The sequence below is a fragment of the Globicephala melas genome, chromosome X (genome assembly GCF_963455315.2).
Source record: "Globicephala melas chromosome X, mGloMel1.2, whole genome shotgun sequence".
NCBI classification, from domain to species: Eukaryota; Metazoa; Chordata; class Mammalia; order Artiodactyla; family Delphinidae; genus Globicephala; species Globicephala melas.
Genome location: NC_083335.1, coordinates 124437063 through 124449289, shown reverse-complemented (window position 1 = coordinate 124449289; position 12227 = coordinate 124437063). Strand labels below are relative to the sequence as shown.

Here is a 12227-nt window from a genome sequence, read left to right as displayed (position 1 = left end):
AATAAAACACCTTCTTAAATTAAATGGCTTAAATTTCTTAAATGACTATTTCTTCTAAAACCTAACTAGTTCCAAAAAAAGGATTTACAGTGACCAGTGGACTGAAATGTGCATATATATTGTGAGACTATTCAATACACACCGGAGAACATTCTTTAAACCGACCGTAAACCACAGCAACGTTCAATCCACGCCAACCTTTGGGTCTGATTACAGCAAAATCAAGAGAAACCAACGATTAACTGGTGTCTAACTGCGGCGCCTCTGAGCAAAGCGCTTGAAGGTGGCTGCTGTCATTTTACTGCGTCAGCATCACTATTCTGACTCAAATGAGTAAAACGGCTGATCTTCACTTGGCAAAAGCTACTGCTTTAGACAAATTTCGTCAAGATCTACATAAGGCTGGGAAAAAAAGTTACCTATCCTCTTTTCTCCAAGACAAGAGCTCAATTTCCAGAGACAGATGTTAGAATAAAATCATGGATTTTTTAAAATCAGGGATTTTCTGTATAATTTCATGTATAATAAATAAACGTGCTGGTATTACAGTGCTATTCAAAGTTTCGGGGACGGGCGCGGGCTTCTCTACCCCAGACACAGACAGGTGAAATTTATGTCAGTGGCTCAATTCCCAGGTCTGGTGTTTTGTTTTGTTTTTTCAATTGTGTTAAAATATACACAACGTTTAATTTACCATCGTGACCATTCTGAAGTGCACAACCCGGTGGAGGCATTAAGGACATTCCTATTCCTGTGCAGCCACCCCCCACCTACCTCCACAACTTCTTCACCACCGCCAATGACCTCTGTCCCCAGTGAACACCACCTCCTTGTTCCCCCCTCCCCCAGGCCCCGGGAACCACTCTTCTGCCTCCTTTCTGTCTCTGTGAGTCTGAAATGAGAGCCACGTTCCATCTTGCAGGTGGGAAGGTGGTGTCTGTCAGTTCTGAAGCACTCTGCAACTGCAAATACTAGCACAGCCCTGACGCTCGCCATGGACTTTCTTCAATCACCATGAGGGCCGGACATTACTTCCTGCAAACACCTCTTCAGAAAGAAACGCTCTGTGACGAGAAGACCCCACGGTGAGAAGCCGCCACTCCTCACGGGAGACGAGCATGTGGACCCCAGTCTCGTGTTTACTGTAACCCCGCTGCAAATGGAAACAGGCAAATGCTTCACCCTGCTTTTCCCACACTTGAGACAAATGAGGTACAAAGCGATGATAGAAAAAATTACCAAGCGCCTACGATATTCAAGGCATGGTGACGGCAATGGCAGGATGAAACAAACTCAGATGCAGGCGCGCACACACACACACACACACACACACACACACACACACACACACACACACACACACACACACACACACACACACACACACACACACACACACACACACACACACACACACCGCTTCCTTGAAGCTGTTAGTAAGATGTCTATGCAAATAACCTAAAGCCCCGCACCTATACCACAAGGTACTAAGAGGGACGGCAGCAGGGTTCCAGGGAAGAGGGAGGAAGGTCAGGGAAGAGGGAGAAGGTCAGGGAGAGGGAGGAAGGTCAGGGAAGAGGGAGGAAGGTCAGGGAAGAGGGAGGAAGGTCAGGGAAGAGGGAGGAAGGTCAGGGAAGAGGGAGGAAAGTCAGGGAAGAGGGAGAAGGTCAGGGAGAGGGAGGAAGGTCAGGGAAGAGGGAGAAGGTCAGGGAGAGGGAGGAAGGTCAGGGAAGAGGGAGGAAGGTCAGGGAAGAGGGAGGAAGGTCAGGGAAGAGGGAGAAGGTCAGGGAAGAGGGAGAAGGTCAGGGAGAGGGAGAAGGTCAGGGAGAGGGAGGAAGGTCAGGGAGAGGGAGAAGGTCAGGGAAGAGGGAGGAAGGTCAGGGAAGAGGGAGGAAGGTCAGGGAGAGGGAGGAAGGTCAGGGAAGAGGGAGGAAGGTCAGGGAAGAGGGAGGAAGGTCAGGGAAGAGGGAGGAAGGTCTGGGAGAGGGAGAAGGTGAATCCTCGACTGACGGACACAAGATCTGGCGGAGAAGTATGAAAAAGGAAGGAAAGGAAGGAGCTGTGTGTGGGGGTGGGGGTAACCTTCAAGGATGAACCAAGTGCTCCCTGGGACCCAGGGCGGGAAGATGGCCCTCTGTGCCGTCACTGTGGGCTGTGAGGTGGGGGAGAAGTTGGCCTGTGTCCTTTCTTCCAAGGATGGTCTTTGTGGGCACGTGATGTGGAGCTCGAAATGCCTGTACTGGCTGCAATAAAGCTGGGGTACACCAGGGTCATGGTTCTGGTGTCCGCGGACTTACTGGCTAGAGGTAAGGGAACTAACGTCCTGAGAGCCACAGAGGACAGCACAAAACGGAGGACTCGGGGGCCTCGTGGCTCAGAGCCAGGTGGCCCGATTCCTAATCATACCTCCATCCCTTTCTAGCTGTGGACTGCAGGGCGAGTCACGTGGCTCAGTTTTCCCTTCTCCAAACTGAGGATGACGAGAGCCGTTACACCCGGCAGAGGTGGTGAGGATGCACAGCTTTTATACGAACTCCCAGGTCAGGGCCCCGGGCACAGGAGAGACGTAGGACGGCTATTACTCCCACTCGGCTACCTGCGAGCATCCCCAAAGCAAAGAGCCCCCTGAAAGGGCCCGAGGAACACAGCACCCTTGCCAAAGTGATTCAGATCTGGCAGCGGGTGACGCGTCAGCAGGCCAGCGGCAGGTCGAGAGCCCTTCCGAGAAAGCACCTCCCTCCATACCCGGCCCGGCACTTCCACCATGGAGACCCGGAGGGCCGGGTCTCACTGCAGCACCTCGCCGCCCTCCACTCCCGGCCCGGCACTCCCACCACGGAGACCCGGAGGGCCGGGTCTCACTGCAGCACCTCGCCGGTTTCTGGCACTCCCACCACGGAGACCCGGAAGGCCGGGTCTCACTGCAGCACCTCGCCGCCCTCCACTCCCGGCCCGGCACTCCCACCACGGAGACCCGGAGGGCCGGGTCTCACTGCAGCACCTCGCCGCCCTCCACTCCCGGCCCGGCACTCCCACCACGGAGACCCGGAGGGCCGGGTCTCACTGCAGCACCTCGCCGGTTTCTGGCACTCCCACCACGGAGACCCGGAAGGCCGGGTCTCACTGCAGCACCTCGCCGCCCTCCACTCCCGGCCCGGCACTCCCACCACGGAGACCCGGAGCGCCGGGTCTCACTGCAGCACCTCGCCGGCTTCCGGAGCCGGCCGTGGCCAGCTCAAGTCCTGACGACTCCCGTGGATGCCTTCCAACCTCCCCAGCTCTAGAATAAAGGAGAGCTTTTTCAGCACCGGCAGATCGTCCTCGGCCTCCAAAAGAAGGAAAAAAAATTAAAAAGGGTTCTTAATTACTGCAATTGTGTTTATTCTCTTGCCTGACCCGGTTTTGATTCGAGGCACCTCCAGTCAGGTTGATTTGAGGTCTTTGGCGTTGTGAGTGTGCGAAAAAGAAATGACCGCCCTCACCGCGAGGTAAAGCTACACGTTCCCTCGCTGTTCTGCTTACGGAAGGAGGAAAAATTAGTGCGGACGGATGACACCCCTGGAGTTGCCCCACTAAAGATGAGTATTCCAACATAAGTAATAATTCGGGGTTAAATCCATCAGGAAGCTAAAGGGAAGCTTATTTATCATTATTACTTATAGTATTTCTCCTTTTCACGATCTAATTTCAAGGTGGCAAAAACTTCTATGACTCACAGTCCAGTTCACAAAGTAATTCAGTTGCAGGAGAAATGGTGTCTGAGGGTTTCGTTGTACTGAGTATGCACTTACAGTATTTAATATGCTCTCGTGCTCTGGGAAGGGAGAGCACTGCCCCCAAACAACAAAATCTTCACTGCTCTTTAATTATCTTAAAGGCTATAATCACAGGAGAGCTCCTTGAGAGCTGGCTCTGCTAGAGGAAGACAGAGAGGGCAAGCGCGTTCCCTGCCAACAGGAGGGGAGGCTGGTTCGGAAACAGTGAATTAAGCGCACAGCGATTACAGGGCGGGGGCCGTGGTGCTCGGCTGGTATCACTGGTGGCAGAAGTTTCTCTTTTAGCAATCTGTCCCATTATGAAATGTTCTCTTAAAATCCTTTAAAGCAGGGACGGAAGAAACTTTGTCTCATGTCTTGTCTCCGCTGTTAGTCTGCTGGCTTTCACGCTGGAAGAATCCATCTCTTAAAGTAATCTTCTGGACGAGGCCCAGGGTGCTTTGGGACTCGATTCCATGCAGACTGAGGACCGAGAGCCAGAGCAGCTGGAAAATCTGCTAGAAATGACCTCATCGTAACAAGGCACTTTCCTTCTCTCCGCATTTCACAAATTCTCTGCTGACTGGAACGCACTGGGTCTTACCTCCCTGCTCGCTTTATCCATAATGTTTTTCTCTCTTCAAACGGAAACTGAGTTTCCCGGTGGTCAGTTTAAGATGAGTTTTAATTTACGCACCAGCATTTACATATAAATTCTTCTGTACAATCTTGACGGGGACCGAGCTTCTTGTGGAGATGAAGCGGGCTTGTTTTATACGCTGCATATACCTGTTCTTCTGGCATAACTGTAACGAAGCCGATACGTAGCCACTGGAAGGACCGAAAGCTGTTTTGTTGTCCGATGACAGCATGAGTGCGATTCAATAAATTAAGGCACTTACAGTCGGACCCCGATTACAGGAGAATACATACATAGAAAAGATAGGGCGGGGAACAGGAAAATGTTAACAGTGGTTTTTTTTTTTTTAATAGACATATCTTCATTCACCAATGAGTATGCCTATTATTTTATGGTAAGAAAAGAAAAATCCCCCCAAAGGTAAGATTTTTCACTCATTTTACAGTTATATTTACTTACTTGGGAGTCAAAGGGTCCAAAATTATAAATATAATCAAAGAACTATCATTTTATTATCAGAGTTCACAGGCCTAGCAGTGGAATTGCCATTTAAATATAAGAATGCACTAGTGTCGTAAGAAGCAGTCCTCAAAAGGATTTTCACGATGGGAGAAAATGTCCATGATACGGCGATACATGAAAAAAATAGGTTTCAGGATGGAACGTGCATGTCGCTAAATTTCATTTTGTACACGCACACAAAAGATACCCTCTAAAATATAAAAAAGATAATAAAATACACCCATCTCTCCAGGGTGCGATCACGCTGGAATTTTATCTGTGTGTGTGTGCGTGCCTTTCTGTAGCTTCCAAATTCTCTCCTATGAACGTGAACTGTTTTCATGTTCATTAAAATGTCATTAAAAGCTGGCAGCGTCTTCAGAAATCATCACTATGAGAGCAACCCAGCTGAGTAGGAAATAAAGCCGCAGGGTCGAGAGAGCAGAGAGAAGGGAGTCTTCTCGGGTTACGAAAATAATGCGGCGCTTCACAAAATCCAAAACATCCCCTGCGTGAGGCATTCAGAGAGGGTCCTTTCTGTGCCTGGCTGCCCTTCTGGGTTAATTAACGGCTGGCTGGGGCCTTGCATCCCAACCCTGTGTGCAGAGCCATGAAGGATGCTGACGTGACAAGAGAGGCGTCCCGTCCTGGAGTTACCGCCAAGACCACGTGCGCATCTCCAGAGCGGCCCCCGGGTCCTCTCGCAAACCCTCTGAGCCGCAAACCCTCCCCACCCTCCACTTCTCTGCCTGATCGGGAGGCAGACCCAGAAGGAAGCCTTCCTAAAAAATGTCCCACCCAGTAACAGCAAACCCCTGCTAAGAAAGTCTGCATCACGGAGCCAGACGATGCATGTAAGACCAATCGCACAGTTATCGTTTCAGTCTTCTCCCCTACACAGTGAAATGCCAGTTCAGGTACCCAAGATTTCAAAGCAAAGTGCCTTGGGAGACACAGACAGCCGCTGCTTCCACATAAGAGTAGTCTGTCTTCTTTTTCTAATGACTTGGGTCTTGTAAGCTAACGCTTCCGATTAATCTGTAAATTAACGTACAGATTTTAATTATCTCTAAGACTGAGAGGCTGCAATCGGATTGTTTACCATGTGCACTAGGCCCTCAGACAAATCTCAGCAACATGTGCAGGCTGGTTATGAAACCTCTAAGACGCTGTGATTTTCACCCACATAACGCAGGATTTATTTGGGCCCTGATGATTCCCTTTTCTGCAGTAGGTGGAGTCGTAAGTGAGGTCATTTACTCATATAAGGTGACCTCCAGAGTTCTGAAAAATAAACCCTGTGGTTTTCTCCGTAGATGTTAAGGCGGGTGATGCCTTGCCCTTTGAGGTAGCCTGCCTGCGTCTCAAAAATCTTGGTGTTAAAGCGTATTTTGATGCTTAAATTTAAATGAATGACAACAAAAAAAGTTTTAAAAGAAAAATACTTAAAGCATCGTGAACCCAAGCATCTGCTGAGAGTTCAATGAGTCTCATGTTATGTCGGCAAACGCAGGAACTCAGTCTTGTAGTCAAATGCTCGCCATCTTAAATTTCCACAGCCACAGAACCGTTCAGATTAAAACACAAAATAAAGTAGGGACAGTAGCAGTGAATCGGGTTCGTCACTCTCAGTACTCCGGACTTTGGGGAGCACAGAAATCTCTGGGATGGGCTGCCCTGTGCACTGTAGAGCAGCACCCCTGGTCTCCACCCAGTCGATGCCAGAAGCTATCTCCCTGAAAAACATCTCCAGACGTGATCAAATGTCCCCTGGGGAGGGGCGGGGAACTGCCTAGGGCTAAGAACATCTGAGCAGCGGCGGTTACACAAGTCCAGAGCCGCCCTTCACATGGAAGGCCCTCAGATTCCTACAAGTCTCGATTCCCTGAGAATCTGCAGTGCTTTCGTCGAGGAACCACAACTTGGATGCTGGCCTAAGCACGCCACAGACCTTGCAGAGTTGCACCTCGGATGTCCTCCAACTCAAAGGCTGCAGTCAGAAGAGGGAGAAATAACACAGGTGTGTTTCTCTAGGTCGAGGTGGGCTCACTGTGGCCCACAGGCCAATTCCCACCTGCAGCTGCATTCTGCAAAGACTGTGACCTATCGATAGCTTTTACATTTTTAAATGGTTGAAAAGGAAATCAAAACAATGCTATTTTGCCACCCATGAAACTGATATGACATTCAAATTCCAGTGTCCATCAGTGAAGTTTTGTTGGCGCTCAGCCACACTTGTTCATCTGCGTAAGATCGGTAGCCGCTCTCACACGACAAGGGCAGGACTGAGCGGCCGCAGCACAGACCACTGGCCCACAAAGCCTCAACTATCTACTCTCGAGCCCTGGACAGAAAAGGTCTGCCAACCTTGCTCTCCTGAAGATTTTCCCCTTTCCACATTAGAGCACACCTGCCTCATCGCTTCCCAGCCTGAAATCTTCCTGTCTGAGAACCTGAAGGTGATGCCCCGAAATGTGGATGTTCCTGGTGAACACACCAACCACTGTGAAATGGACAGCCAAGAAAACACCACAGCCATGGTCTGCTGCGAATGGCTTTCAAAGGAGGTACCTGCTGAAACTAGGGAAGTCTAAGGGGAACAGATATGAGCCCTCACTTTCTGACGCACAGCACCCAACACAGAGAGGAAGGGCATGTGGTTTTTACACAGATGACTCCCCAGCTCGTGGATGCACCGTGGGTACTGTGGTAGGTAAGCAACAGTGTGTCATTTCCCAGCACGGTCCCAAATGACCATCTGCACATATAAACTGTACAAGGAGCTAAATAAAGGCTACAAAAATGTCCAGAGTCATCTATAAAGCTAAGCACCAATGCCTCACCCACAGCAGGAAGTCAGCGTGTGCTCAATTCAATTCAATCCAAGCAAAGCTTACGTTCCCTAAATACTGAATTAATACACAATCGAAACACTCATGAGCAACAGGCCTCCCCTCTCTCCTCTTCCCTCTGACATTTAAAATATGGTTCAACTGCATTTCAAAACATACTGACTGATGGTGTAGCCACTGTGGAAAAGTTAGACGGTTCTTCAGAATGTTAAACAGAGTTACCATAACAACCTAGCAATTCTACTGCCAGGTATATACCCAAGAGGCATGAAGGTATACATCCACACAAAACTGGTACACGAACGTTCACGGCAGCATGATTCATAACCACTCAATAAAAGGAAATACACCTCAAATGTCCGTCAACTGATGAATGGATAAACACAATGTGGTACGTCCATACAATGGAATATTATTTGGCCATAAAAAGGATTCATGTTACAACATGGATGTCAACATCTGATGTCACAGACTCAATTAACCTTTTATAATTTTTTAAAACAAACTACGCTTTTTAAATATTTAAGTAAAATACTGAAATTCTAATACAGTTGAACCTTTAGGGTTAAGGGGACTGGCCCCTGTGCAGTTGAAAACCCACTTATAACTTGACAGTTGGGCCTCTGTGTCCAAGATTCCTCATCTGTGGATTCAACCATGGACTGTATACAGTAGTCTATGGTTTATTGAAAAAAATCCATGTATAAGTGGACCTGTGAAGTTCAAACCCAGTCAAGGGTCAATTGTACATATTTACCTTGTTATATATTTGGCTTTAAACAAAAATACATCAACAAGATTTTTTTTAACATCTTTATTGGGGTATAATTGCTTTACAATGGTGTGTTGGTTTCTACTTTATAACAAAGTAAATCAGCTATACATATACATATATCCCCATAGCTCCTCCCTCTTGCGTCCCCCTCCCACCCTCCCTACCTCACCCCTCTAAGATTCTTACTTTGATTAAATCTGGGTCTATCATTTTAGTTCTGATTGGTTCCTTTAAAACAATAAAGCAAAAATCTCCCCCAAATTTCCATCTTGATGTTTTTAGAAGTACAAAAGTTCTATCAGTTTTTTAATTTAAAAAAATTAAAGGAAGAACCAGAAAACACAAAACAGTAAATGATAAAAGCAAACCCTAGAATCCCATCTACCAACAGATAACAGCGCTTTTTCTTGGTAGCGGACGGGGAGGGAGCCATCAGTTTCAGTTTGGGATGTGGCTTCAACTCTTGATTGTTTTTTCTGGCCGTGCGGCTTGCAGGATCTTAGTTCCCCAACCAGGGATCAAACCCATGCCCCCCGTAATGCAAGTGTGAAGTTCCGACAACCACTGAAACTCCCTGGGCTTCAACTCCTGATGCCTGTGCAGCTACGACTGTTCGGTTAGCTCTTCTGGGTACCTTATCCTCTCATGAGATCTATAAATAGTAAGCTACACGTTTTTCTAAGAAGTTTCAAGGTTAAGTAGTAAATCAATTTGCAGACAGACACAAATCGTATTAAGAAACTAATAAACCATAGCATTAAGATACAGGGGCCAACTAAGATCCAGACTTGTGTGCCCAATTGTAATTAATTTTGCAGCTTAATTTTAATTCACCGTGTTGACAAGAGGGAATGATTTTAGAAAGTGTCATCTGCTTCCGGTAAGACCCAGAAAAGTTTATAATGGCTGGTTCAGCATCCACAATTCTTAGAAGGCAATAAAAGGCCAATCTGTTATGTAGAATGGACTAAAGAACCCATCATTATTTAATGATGCTCTATCTACTACCTTCAACTTCAGCAAGGAGAAAGACCTCAGACTCCGTCTCAAGAAAGCATTTTAAAACAGAAGGTGTTCAGTTTTGGCAAAACGCAGCTCTGCTTCAAACGAATTTCAGGTAAAAGACAAAGATCAAAGGCAGGCGTTTACCTTTAGGCTGACTTCATGTGTAGACCTGTGAACCAGTGGGCTCCCCAGCATCCGATCATATAAAACGCCAAGTGTCTGCTGGGACCTGCCTGGTGAGAAACAGAGAGATTTGAAAAACAACAACAACAACAGTAACAACAAAAAACACCTTAAAATTCTTCGGGAATTGCTCACCTTTGACCTGTCCTATTCTTGTTTTTCTTTTTCATCCCAACTCAAACTTAACACATTTTACTGTTTCATAATCTCTGTCCTAAAACTTTAACACAAACTATGCAGTTTTATTTGCAGTGTGAAAAAGGAGAAATTAAAACGGCCAGTCAGTATTATGGTACATGTAGAGATTTGTAAGGAAAACGTCTCAAAGTAAATAAAATTGATTTTAGCTCAGATACTGTTCCTGCTATCATTCAATGATAATTAATGCCCACTTGAAATATCTTTGTTTTAGGGACCGTATCACATACAACCAATAAATTGAACTGTACACACCCTTAAGAGAAGAAAAGATGCTCCAGACATCTTTTCTGACAATACAGACATTGCCTGGTCACATGTTTACAATAATCACGGCACGCATGTTTGTGTGCAGATATCCACTCTTTTATGTGCTCAAAAAAACACAGAAACGTCAGAATCTTTTTTCCCTTTTTTGGCTTCCCTAAAATAAAGCGAAAGCAAGCACTGACTCTCAACTTTTACATTATTGTTTTCCTACGTTTCCGTTTCACAGGGGTTCCACCTGCATGGATTTCTGAAGAAGCCAGGGGTATATGTCATATGATAATCCTTCATATCAAAAACTCATTTTTACTTTTCAGTCAGTATAAACAGTAAGCAGTCAACCAGGATCTACTTAATAATATTTACCTTCTTCCTCATAAATTCTCTTCAGTTGTGAGTGAATCCAGTCTCCTACAGGGCTGAAATTATCTACAAGCTCAAGAACTAAGGAAATTAAATGCCTGCTGTTTTCTCTAAATTCTTGGTCGATAGTCTTAAGTGATAATAAAAAGGCGCCAGGTTTAATATAATTCAAATCCATAAGTGAGGCTATGAATGAAGGTGTTTCTTATTAGTGAATGTATACAGAACCTCTTGAAATGTTTTAAGGAAATTCAAGTAAATTACTCCCACTGAGTCACGTTTATAGTTAACACTGTTCAAAGAAAGGAGACTAAAAGCAAGGTTTTATAGGCCCTTAAGTTTCATTACAGTACCTTTTTAAACCACATACGGATCTATAAGATAAAACCAGGACAACTGAAAAAATCTACCACTGAAGGAAAATAATAAGATTTAAACAAAATTCCTCTATAGCTCGTTGAATAGAAATTAAAGGGCACCAGACTGAAGAAGGCACTAGGGAATACTGAGTTTGCTTATAAAATAAAAATACATTTCATTATGAAAAAAACTCGGCAGTGGAGATGAAATAGGACGATACTCCTTACAGCAAACCTGAAGCAGACAGCAAATTATTTTCGGGATTGGGCTGTAAACCCAAGAGCCTTATGATGAAACTGCTAAACACCATAAAGTATCAAAATATAAGCAGATGTCACCACAATAAGCCCCAAACTGCTTGAAAATTAAAACATTAAAATCCGTAACAATTCAATTAAGTAATTAATATATAAACAGCTCTCATTACAAGCTGTTCAGGAAAAAGCTTTAGTATCAAATTCCTATTCTCTGGCCCAAAACAGATGGTAACTCACAAATTGAAGGTTATCTTTGATATAAGTTGTTAAATTCAGTACATGTAATTAACATCGTCTGTGTGTTATAAACACAAAAAATGTGAAATATGACTGGTTAATAACATTCTGGTTATGCAACATGTCAAAATTAATTAGTTCGTTACTAGAAATAATAAGTTAAAGTGAGAATCCTGAACTTCCAATCCCTGGTCAGTCCTGATTTTCCCATTATTAACACCTAAATAGAACCACTATCAATAAACAGTGCTGGCGGGGCTTCCCTGGTGGCGCAGTGGTTGAGAGTCCGCCTGCCGATGCAGGGGACGCGGGTTCCTGCCCCGGTCCGGGAGGATCCCGCATGCCGCAGAGCAGCTGGGCCCGTGAGCCATGGTCGCTGAGCCTGCGCGACCGGAGCCTGTGCTCCGCAACGGGAGAGGCCACGACAGTGAGAGGCCCGCGTACCGGAAAAACAAAAACAAAAAACAGTGCTGGCAAAAATTTACGTGCTGAAAAAGATCTGTGTGAAACGCAAATGATTTTTTAAAAAATATTTATTTGGCTGCGCCAGGTCTTAGTTGTGGCACATGGGATCTTCGCTGCGGTGTGCAGGATCTTTGTTGCAGCATGCAGAATCTTTAGTCGCGGCATGCGAACTCTTAGTTGCAGCATGTGGGATCTAGTTCCCTGACCAGGGATCGAACCCAGGCCCCCTGCATTGGGAGCACGGAGTCTTAGCCACTGGACCACCAGGGAAGTCCCCCCACCCCCACCTTTTTTAAGTCTTTACTGAATTTGTTACAATATTGCTTCTGTTTTATGTTTTGGTTTTTGGCTGTGAGGCACGAGGGATCT

At 46.0% G+C, this 12227-nt stretch overlaps 1 protein-coding gene across 9 annotated transcripts in view; it reads right to left on the bottom strand.

Annotated features, from left to right (window-relative positions):
• The window catches only part of TBL1X (transducin beta like 1 X-linked), a 228954-nt gene that overhangs the window by 58136 nt on the left and 158591 nt on the right, over positions 1 to 12227 (bottom strand). For all 9 annotated transcript variants that reach the window (XM_060291953.2, XM_060291954.2, XM_060291951.2 and 6 more), the window contains one exon: positions 9673 to 9761. The gene's annotated coding sequence lies outside the window, so the exon portion shown is untranslated. The remainder of the gene's footprint in view (positions 1 to 9672; positions 9762 to 12227) is intronic.